This window comes from Anser brachyrhynchus, assembly GCF_964034855.1.
Source record: "Anser brachyrhynchus genome assembly, chromosome: 1".
NCBI classification, from domain to species: Eukaryota; Metazoa; Chordata; class Aves; order Anseriformes; family Anatidae; genus Anser; species Anser brachyrhynchus.
In genome coordinates, this window is record NC_137694.1 from 156,449,521 (window position 1) to 156,460,216 (window position 10,696).

The following is a 10,696-nucleotide window of genomic DNA, read 5'->3' on the forward strand; positions in this document are numbered from 1 at the left end:
AAAAACACAATCTCTGAAGCCATGGGCTATTACATTTTATCCTCTGTAAAGAGTAGAAAGAATTCTACTTAGACATCTCCAGTTGAAAGGCGTGGAGGGACTGGATTGGAAACAGATATTGATGGGTCTAAATAATCACTTTTCTAGAAAAGGGATAGAAAGTTCATCCTGTTCACACTCAGAAAACGACTTACCTAAGGTCGTCATTGGTTTAAGAAGAACCTCATTAGATGTTTATTACTTGAGAAAGAAATCTTACATATACAAAGCTTAAACAAACAAACAAAGTGAAAGATAAATACCGTTTTTATCTATCCACTCATTTCTGAAGGCCTCCATCACAGCAACATCTGAGCATCTATGGATCCCATCCAGTCCTCCAAAACCTCCACAGAACATTCTGGAGTTTCTCTTATTTACTCTTAATGGATACTATTATTTCCTAGCACACATTGTTTCAGAGTGGAGCTTATAACCTCTTCTATGTTGTTACACACACACACACACAGCTGTACATGCACTATATTAGTATTTTGAGAGAACAGTGGAAAGAAAAGTGGTACTACAAAAATGAATGGTGTTACTTTTCCTTTGATCAGATCAAACAGCAAACAGTGTGAATCTGGGTAGACAAAGAAGCTTGTTATTCCATTTTGGGGTGAGATTAACTGCTAAGTAACACTAAAGCTTGCACAATGGTCTAGAAAACTGCTATCAAACTAAAAGGATAATAAAATGTTTTGGACAGAAATCCAAACAATGGTGAATAATGAATATCTAGAGATCTATAATTCTGACAAAGGATTTTCTTTGGGGCTATGTGCTAGTATTACATGCACATACACATGCTGAAAATACTGCAGTACTTGGCATGATTTATGTACTTTATAAAATGCCTCATAGTAGTACAAAAATAGAATTACACCAGGTGCATGACAAACAGACGCTACTTTTAAAAACTCAAGTAAGCCAACTGGAGTAGGAGCCAATGAGAGCAGATGATCAACATATTTATTTTGAAAGCAGCCAGAGTGCCTCAACCTTCTTCAGTCACAACTATCTAAACGAAGTCTCGGTAGCCCCAGATTCAGCTAATCCTGGTTGTGACTCTGGTAGCAGGTGAAAGTTAGAGTCAGTATCTCATTTCTCAGGACGCTCATCTTTGTTTGCCTTCTCTGTCTGTGGCCAGGTAAACATGAGCCTTCCCAAAACCACGGCCTAAGTTCAAGTAACTTGATGTCCAAATTAATACTCAGAGAAATCCACAGATCCTGTACCAGTAGCACCAAGCTCCAGGAACACAAGAAAGTAAGCCAGCGGCACAAAGAAGTGAGTCGATACAAAGCCCAAGGTTTGGGGATGTAATCCTTTTGGTGGAGTTGAAAGATGAATATGACTCCTCCTGTCAGTAGAGTGGGGTCTTTGAAAGAGGTAGATTGCTGCTCTGAATTAAAACTGGACATTCCTTCACAGTAATCTTCTCTAAGCAAAGGAATATATATTTGAATCTTGGGATTCAAATTTTAGGTTTTATTATAAATGCTCAAGAAATAGATGCTAAGATCAAGGAATTTTACCTTGTCAGAGGGAAGTGATTTTACAGAACAGTTCTTTTAAAAAATAGTCTGTGTGGCAAGGAAAATCATCATTATAATATCAGAGTATAGTCAATGGTAGAAAATAGGGGAAGAAGGTAGGCATATAATTGGTGAGAAACAACAATTTCCTATAATTTAATTCTCATACCAGAGTAACTAAGACTCAGCAAAATGGAAATTGTGCTGATGTAAAGCTATCATTATGTAAAGGTTTTAAGGGACAAAGTAAATGTCCTGTCTGGCACCAGCCATAAGGACAATGTACTGTTGGGTCAGTTTGATATCTTGTCTTTCAGAATTTATGGACAGTGAAAGCATTTGCTGATAAACATTTTAGGTGACTAGAAGTGCCTTGTAGAGAATCAAATAACTGCATCGGACAGGATTAGAGGAGAGATTCAGATAGGAAGAGAGAATACTACAAGAAACAAGTAGACATGGAAGTGACACAGGAAAAGCAGCAATCCATGTTTTATGTGAGCAGAGAAAAAAATTGGGACTGTGATAGTCAGATGAAGTATAGGAATCAGACAGCTCTCATGGAAGTATCTAAGCCATGAGGCAGTGATTCTACCTTGAGAACAGGTGAACATGGAGATAAAAAAAGTAGGAAACTGGAAAGAAATACAAAGAAGAGGACTTGTACACAACAGGTAGAGATGCAGAGGTACAGAGAGACTAACAATGCATAAAGCTAACCTTGCTCAGACACTCAGAAAGCAAGATGTTGATGTGCATTTCAGGTCATGTGTTGTGTTGGATATGAGAAAGATATCAAAATGTAGAGCTATTCAATGATGTAGATCTATCCTGGAACTGTGATAGCATACTGCTGTCGATTTGCATTTTAATGAGTCATAATAAAATATAATATGCGGATGTAATCTGTGCACAAATGCTTGAGGAAATGAGAGACTGACTACCAACCATTGCATAATTTCAGCAAGGAGAAGTTATTACCCAATTCAGATGTCAAAACCAGGCAAATAGAGAAGCCTTGGTCCTACTAGGTTAATGTTCAATTTGTTCTATTACCATTCCAAACATCAAGGAACACAAGCAATAATACTTCTGATTTGGATATTTAACCTTTATTCCAGTAATTTCTCTTCTGGACGAAATGAAGTCTAGAACTAAAGAAATCTGAGTGAGGGTATGGATCTTCACCTAATTCTGTGATTAGGCAAGGATCTCCACATAATAAATCGGGCAATATTTTCCCATAAATCAATATTTCCAGAACTAAAATATCTGTACCATAGACCTTCAATTTCTAATTTATTAAAGACATCCATTCTCAAATCTTGAATTCCTTTAGAATAACAAAAAGTAAATCTGAGAAGTGTTTTGTTTGTTTGTTTGTTTGTTTTTTAAATTAATAAGCAAATGTCAATTTATTGAGATCAAAGTATTTCTCAGAGATATCTGGATTCTGACCACACAGCACAGGGACCCCTCAGCTGAAGTTATCTCAGGTCAACTACCAAGAAGAATAAGAACATCCTAACTGGAAAAAATAAAATAAAAAAAATTGAAATGATCCCACTTCTTTATCTTTTTCACCATATTTTATTTCTATGGTTCATCAGAGTTAAAATGGATTTTGAAATCCATTTTCCATACCATTGACAAAGGTTCTTTCTTAAATGTCTTTCCTTGCACAATGATATTTATTGTTTCCCAAAATAGCATGAAGAGAAGAGAATATAAAATATCAAATCAGGGAACGGATAGTTGGGTAAAGAGGGAAGTTAAGGCAAGCAGACATTAAGCACATTCCTCTTACTTCAGGAGTGAGCCCTTTTCAAGGACAAGGGAAAACAAAATGTACAATTTAGCTTCATGGCGGTAGGTGTAACATTTTAATAGCTGGCAGGCTGCCTGTATCTGATGCACTTGTTCAAGTAGGCAGATGCCGGATTGGATAAATGGAAGGGCATCTGAGGACACGGAGTCTAGCTCCTTGCTGCATTTATTAGCACAATATCTCACCAACTGCAGAACGTGGGAAGAAAGTTCTCTGGATGTTAAGAGAGGCTTTGTACTGACAACCGAGGTGGAGGGTTTTGTGGTGATTAATGGAAACTAAAATCACAGAATAACTGAAGCTATCCTATGTCAAACTCAAGTACTGCTTTTAACATTCACTGGGGTAAAAGCCTCTCTCCCCCCAAAATCATCTCACATTTAACTCACACAAATTACATTCTCACATGGCTAATCTTATACTACCAAATTTTTTATTAGCAGGCCTATTAAAGGTAGTTTTATATGCACACCACTTTCATTTTTATACAGAAGTCAAACACATTTTTTTTTTTAACTAGGCGTAGCGAATAGCATGGCTGATGAGAGACCTGCAAGTCCGTATTGCCATGCTCCCTGTCACCCTGTAGCACCCAGCTGGTAAAGCCTGGCAATCAGCAGAATGACAACAAGAAAGCTCACCATTTTAGAGTGGAAAGATGTTAGATTTTCCTTTTTGTTTAGCATGTTTTAGGGCTGACATTAACTTTCCTCTCACCCAAACCACTGGGGATATGTTTTTCCTTAAAAAAAAAAATGGAAGACTCTCTATTTGTCTGGAAATGATTCCTCATAAAATTTAGTCGTTTGCATTTGAAAAGCTAACTTTTAAACAGGGTGTATTCCTTTAGGTTTCGATGGTAGCACACCACACATTTTAGGTAAGTATGCTGTTACTGTTAGTAAAAAGTACTGCATGAGAAAAGCTCCAGCCATATAACCAGGTTCCTAAGGAACGATGCTCTGATTTGCAAAGCTGCAGAGCTTACGCTGGGATGAATTACACCCGTGGAGGGTGCAATGCCAGTCGCACAGGTACAAAACATGTATTGGAAAGCGTATCCTCAAATGTCTGTTGCTGCCATGAACAACGTCACAGGTGTCCATGAGTCAGCACTGCAGTTCGTGTTGTTTTAACGCAGAGACCAAGCCAAGAACTTCTGCAAGAAAATACCGCAACATGCATCTGCAGCTGCAACGTGTGCAGGGATCCTCCCGCCGGGTCCCCGAAATGAGTTAATAAGAAAAGAAAAGGTGTATTTGCACATACAGCCCTGATTTTATTTTTTCCTTCTTTTTTAGGGGGGTGTGGGGATGAGTAATGACTGCTCTCTGCTACTTGCCAGCAGAGGCTGGCAGCGCTATGGCAACCGGGCTGCTAAAAGGGCGGAGGGGAGAAGTCTCTTAGCAACGGGAAGCTTCAGACAGGCAAACGTTGGTTGAAAGCACAGCATTTAAAAAACAAAAAAATCAACAAAACCAACAAAAACACACCCCAAAACCAAACCCACAGCTGCCATCGTCAGAAAAGATGACACGATAGAAACACAGATAGTGAGAGTTGAAGATTTAGAAAAAAAAAAATCCAAAAAAACAAACCCAACAAGGCACGGCAAAGCCAATACAAAAAACGAAAAAAAAAAAATCAGCCAGCAGGGGCTCGGTGGGTGAAGCTCCCAGGCAAAGCCCACCCCGGGCTGGTGGCACCTGGAGCCCACCAGCATTGGGGCCGCTGCTCCTTGGGGAGGTGGAGGGAGCAGCGCCTGCGTGGCCTTGCTCCCGTGGTTATTATTTATAGCCCTTCTCCAGCACGATAAGGAATCTACGGGCAAGGAAAAAAAAAAATAAAATAATAGGAAAGGTGCACCAATTCAGATTTTTAGTAATAATTTTCCAAAGATGTTTTTCCAGTGCTCCAGGCTCCCCTAGCACTTCATTAATAATGCAGTAAAATCCCAGCAACATTACATTAATCACGCCGGCGGGAACCCAGCCAGGCAGGCACCTCTTTTTCAGCCCTCCGTCCTCAGCCTTCTCTAAGCACTGTCTCAAACAGACGTCTTTCACTGCATGCTTGGAAAGTTGCCCAATTTGTGCTATTTTGGACTAACAAAGGGACAATTTCATCCAAAGACACAGAACCCCCACAGAGCTGCTGCCCTCCCCCTCTCTGGTGCAATGGGGGCTGGGTGTTTCTGCTGACCATAGCCTAGGCTGTAAAAAAACAAAACAAAACAAAACAAAAAAAACATAAAAGGAAAGACTAAACTGGCTTACCCTTCCCTTTTAAGCCTACCTAGAGAGGGATGGGGAGCGAACACAGGTCTGTAAGTACCAGGAGCTGTAAACTCTTTGTAGAGTATCAAGTCCAGCAACCAAGCTGCTAGGTTCTGTCGTGGGGTTTGCTTTTGTTTCTTCAACACAGAAAAATGAATTTGCTATTGGAAATGGCTGATCAAGCAAAAATCAAAATAGGCACGGGGAACTTGTCAGTGACGTCAAATGTCAGTGTAGACAAGTAAAAGCTGGGCTGGAAGGCAGATCTGGGTGACAGAGTTTTATTCCAGCCAAGCAACCCCACCAGTGGCCCTGGTGAAGATGCTCCCTGAGTTGCCCCGGTGCCGTGGCCAGCCACCACGGCCAGTCCTGCCCTGATGCCCACCTGCTCCTTCGCACGGGCAGCCAGCTCCCCGTCCACATCCTCACCGCCTCTCCTGGCTGGACCAGTGCTTTTAGGGCTTATGATGTTACAGGATTTTGCGTTGGGTTTACCAAGGCCATTGTCTCCCCGGTAGATAATGCTGACTAAATTGATACTTTACAAAGACACAAAGGAGTCAGCTTGTGACTGATACACAATGCTGGTTAACAAGGCACACACAATGGTGGTATTAGTGGAAGGAAAGAAAAGCTCAACTTTCTGTCAGTCATAGGTTCATTAGAAAGTAAAGAGTTGCTAGCAGGCAGAAAAGCCCTTTAGAAGCATAAAAAATGGTACCAGTTCTAAAAAAAAAAAAAAAAGGAAAAATTAATCTTGCTTTAATGCTGATGGAACTAACTCCAACTGTCTTCCCTCAAGTAGCTTTTTTAATAGAATTCTGAAATACTTACATTAAAAAATGACATCTATGAAAATCCCCTTTTTCTTCATTAATAATGCCCTCAAAACATCTTACATACACTTTGGCCAGAGATTGATACTGTCAACCTGAAGCTTCCTGAGGAATCTCATACATTACTGTATAACACTAATGACCAATAAAAGCTTCCAGAATTATAAGCAAGAAATAATGTGAAGGGTACATTATCTTTTCCTTTTGTCTCTTCCAATGCTTTTCTAGAGTTCAAGGAGGTCTTACAGTCATAGGATGTGAGAAGAGATATATATCCAGTCACACACACACAGAAAACATAGAGACATGCCTTAACATATATGTAAATCCAACAAATAAAATGAAGGTGATTCAAAAGTAGTGGATAAGTATTCAAGATTGAGCCCAAGTATGAAAAGGTTTTAAATGAAAGAAATTGTGGCTAATTTTTGCAGACAGTCTGAAAATTTTTCTTCCAAAGGAGTTCAGTGATTCTTGGATTTAAAAGTCTGAGAGATGTGGTGGTGTGGCCAGCATGCCTAAATAGTGAGGTGTTTTAGTCCTTTTTTTTTTTTTTTTTCTTTTTTCTTTCAGACAGCTTTGTGCTCATCTGATGAGCTGACAAAGCTTCCAGCACAGACTGGGAGGCTTGTTCCTTTATTGCTGTGTAGCATTTTTAGCTGAGAAGTTGTACAAACCTTCCTGCAGTTCTGTGTGTCTTGAAGTAGAATGGCAGAATGCAACCCATCTCCCTCTCATGATCCTACAACTCAAATAGCCAAAGATTTTCACAGTCCTGTCCATGGAAAAAAGTACTGCGCTCCACCTAGGTTGTAAGAACTGTGGTATCACTACAAACATGGAGATTCGCTCCTCTCTACACGCTCACTCACCCTTCCTCTTTAAAAAAAATCCCAAAGATATGGAAGTCTCAGTATTAAAAACATCTGTGTAAGACATATGAATGTTTTGAAATCATAGATACTGTCATTTACTGGGCTGTTGGCTGCCAGTGACACCAGTAAACTACCAGGATTACTTTTGCCTTGATTTGGATGCCACATATTGCAGCAAGCAATGTATGTGTTGGTGAGGACAGGAAAATGAATTTAATTATCATGAAATGGCAACTCTGGGGAAGAAGGTAGTGATAGGGTCTAATTTTAACATAATTCTTACCATGTGTTTTCTGTAACAGTGTTCTGCATTACACATCCCCTAGAGGAGAAAGGAAAAAAATATTGAAAAAAGAAACATGATACATGCAATTAAACATTGTCATAATAGATGCAACAGCAAGCTATGATTGCTCAGGACACCTGTCTGCTGGCCCTCAGTAAATTCTGAGTATTTCACCTTGAAAGCTTAATGGTCATTACCAGAAGTTTCTTGCACTTAGTAAAGCCTACTGATTCTACACGCAGGATATTATTATGGTTATCATCACTGGGAAAGCCTGCAAAGACAAATGTGTTGCCCTAGTACCATCTAGTGGAGGGAATGCATGAGTGAGATTAAATGAAGACGCCTGCCTGCGGGTGATGGGGTCCTGCACCCCCAGAGCACCCACACCGCTCCTTGGGCTTTCCCCGCCTTCCTCTGTGCCCACTTCACCAACGCCCTCTCTGTTGCTGCAGTCACATCCATTTCTGGGCACTCACCCTGTAAACGAATGGAGGAGTTGCAGAAAGAAGAAATTACAAGAGGTGGGAGCCAAGCCCAGAAGGTCAGTGTCAGGTGCTGGGGGAAAGATCATGCAAGTCAGAAAAACAGTTGTCTTCAAGTTGCACACAGATTCCTTTAAGGCTTTCTCTCCCTGAGTCCTACAGAGATTAGTAAGCTACCTACGATGAAGTGACTTTTAATAATACAGACCGTCCAGCTTAAGAACATTTTGCAATTTTGCCTTGTTTTCTGAAGAAATTTATAGGCAAACCACACGTCAGTGCTGCCACCTGTTTCTTGTTTGACAGCAACCATCTGGACAGCAAATACTCTAAAGCCAAGAAAGTCATTGCAGTCTGCAAGGCAAGACAGAGAGCTGTAATTTAGATGCCCAAATGTCAGCCACAATATGAAGAATTATGTGCAGCCCAAGGGAGGGATGCATAAAATGGAAAGCATGCCTGTGGCAATAAGCCTTGCATTAGAGGAAATGATGATTAAATATGCAATGTATGGGCTTGAATGACCTCCTATGCCCCCTGTTTCTGTTTGGAGTGGTCTCTAGACAACAGAGAAATCCTTTCCAGAGATTCAACTGACTTCTTTCACACCCCCCAGACAGCAGTGAAGTAAATAGTCCACGTACACAGCTTGACTTCAGCTGTATTCTGGCCCATGTCTGCTAATCCTACTCTCTCCGTTCCCTAATCTTCCTCCTCAGTGTCCCATTAGTCTTGCTTTTATCTTCTCCTCCTTATTCCCTTCTACCCACCTCTTAGTTTATTTGGTTCCCATTTTATTTTAGTAAGAATGAAGAAAAAAAAAAAAAAGAAAAGAAACAACAAAACAAAACAGAAAGAGCACTAGGAGAATTAAGGCCTATATCTCATTGGAACAGTGCAATGATCTGTACAACTAAGAATAAAATTCAATAGACAGTACAGGGCAGTAAGGCAAGAATAGGGAAAACATTGGAAATTGAAGCATATAATTTGCTTTTGGAAGGTGGATCACTGAGACAGGCAGAATAAAAAAGAAATGATTTTTAGTGCTGCTTGACTAGCTGGCAATCCTCCCATCTTCAGCCTGAGTGCTAATTTTTAAACTATGCAAAGTGTCTCCTGGGGCCACAGAGCTTATCTGGAAATGAGACCCCGGGGAGGGAGGACAGGCTTTAATGATGGGCAATAAGCACAAGAGAAGTGCCTCAAGGTAGCAGTGAGGCAAACAAACAAGCAACCCCTTATTAGCATTTTGTAAGTTCCTTATAATAGCAATGACCACATGGCTGCGATCAAGAGGACAATTACCGATGACAAAAAGAGGAGAGAATTGCTATCAGACAACAAGGTAACTGTTCGCTATAGCCTTGGCCCATAGCCATAGCACACACAAATTATGATTAGTAAGACAGATCCAAGGTATTTTGGAACCAAACTTGTGTATCTGATGGTTTCATCAGATGGAGTAGAAGGTCTTATTTAATTCTCCCAGTGGCCACTCTGCCTCATCCCCGCTCCAAGGCTGTCTGACACAGCCCCACATATCGTGAAGGGCCTGAGAGGAACCCCACGACAGACAGCTGTGGACTAATAAAAGCTGAGAGAGGAGATCATCACAAACCAGCAATTTTAAGTACTGTCGTCCTTCTGCTGGGGCACATGGTAGTTCCAGGTAGAGAAGTTAACCTGGAGACCCTGCCCTGCAGATCTGAAGTAACTCTTACTCCCACCTGCCTCAGCTGAAGTGATCACGCCTGTGATGATGAAGTAGCAGGCCTTCCTCAGGGTCCTTCAGGTACTAGTCTCCTGTACCTCCAGGCTTGTTTTCTCCCTAGCTTCAGCCCCAGGAGTCTGTTCTCTGTCTCTGCTCAGTTAATTACCTTTGAACTGTCTCCACTGAGCTGGTTTACTTCACCTCAGGTTCTCCAAACTGAACCAAATCATGCTCTCTTTAGAGGAGGACAGGGTGTGGGGAGCCCCAGGCACAGCATAAATCATCAGGAACAGTCATAACAGAAGTTCCTTTGCTTTTTCTCTTTTTGTTGGCTACTGCCTTTGTGCATTTCAGCAGATGTTAGTATCGTGAGAGTACTGTCTCCATAGCTGTGGCCATCCTGCTGAGACAGGCAGCCCTACCTGATAATTGGAGTGCCTCAGAGGACTTTAATTGGGCCTCCACCTCCTTCAGCAACAAGGGGCAATATGCCTTCAGCAGCCACCCATGTGGTGGAGGACCTTCAGGGACGAGCCCAATGCCAACATCCCCTGTAATGTCTTGGTAGTCTGTGGAGACGTTCAAAAACTGGTGCGGTTATCCAGACCCTCAAGCCAAGCCTGCAGGAGAAGGGGGGGAGGGCATTCAAGTAAGCACAGGCAAAGGGGGGAGGTAGAGGGCAGGAAGAGCCCATCTGTCTCTGCCATGTGATGAGTCCCGTGTCACTTCCCCGCTGTGTCGGTAGGCTGCACTGCCAAGCGAGTGGAGAGCCTTATGCTATTTCCAGTGCCTTGCTGGGAAAAGCAGAGGACATTTGAG

General features: G+C 41.5%; 1 long non-coding RNA gene across 1 annotated transcript; it reads right to left on the bottom strand.

Moving 5' to 3' along the window:
- Positions 1–3,153: 3,153 nt before the first annotated feature.
- LOC308197861 lies at positions 3,154–9,900 on the bottom strand. The gene is made up of 3 exons (XR_013953413.1): positions 9,785–9,900; positions 7,676–8,236; positions 3,154–5,226 (listed from the first exon to the last, which is right to left on the bottom strand). It is a non-coding gene; the product is annotated as an uncharacterized lncRNA (long non-coding RNA).
- Between the last annotated feature and the right edge of the window lie 796 nt (positions 9,901–10,696).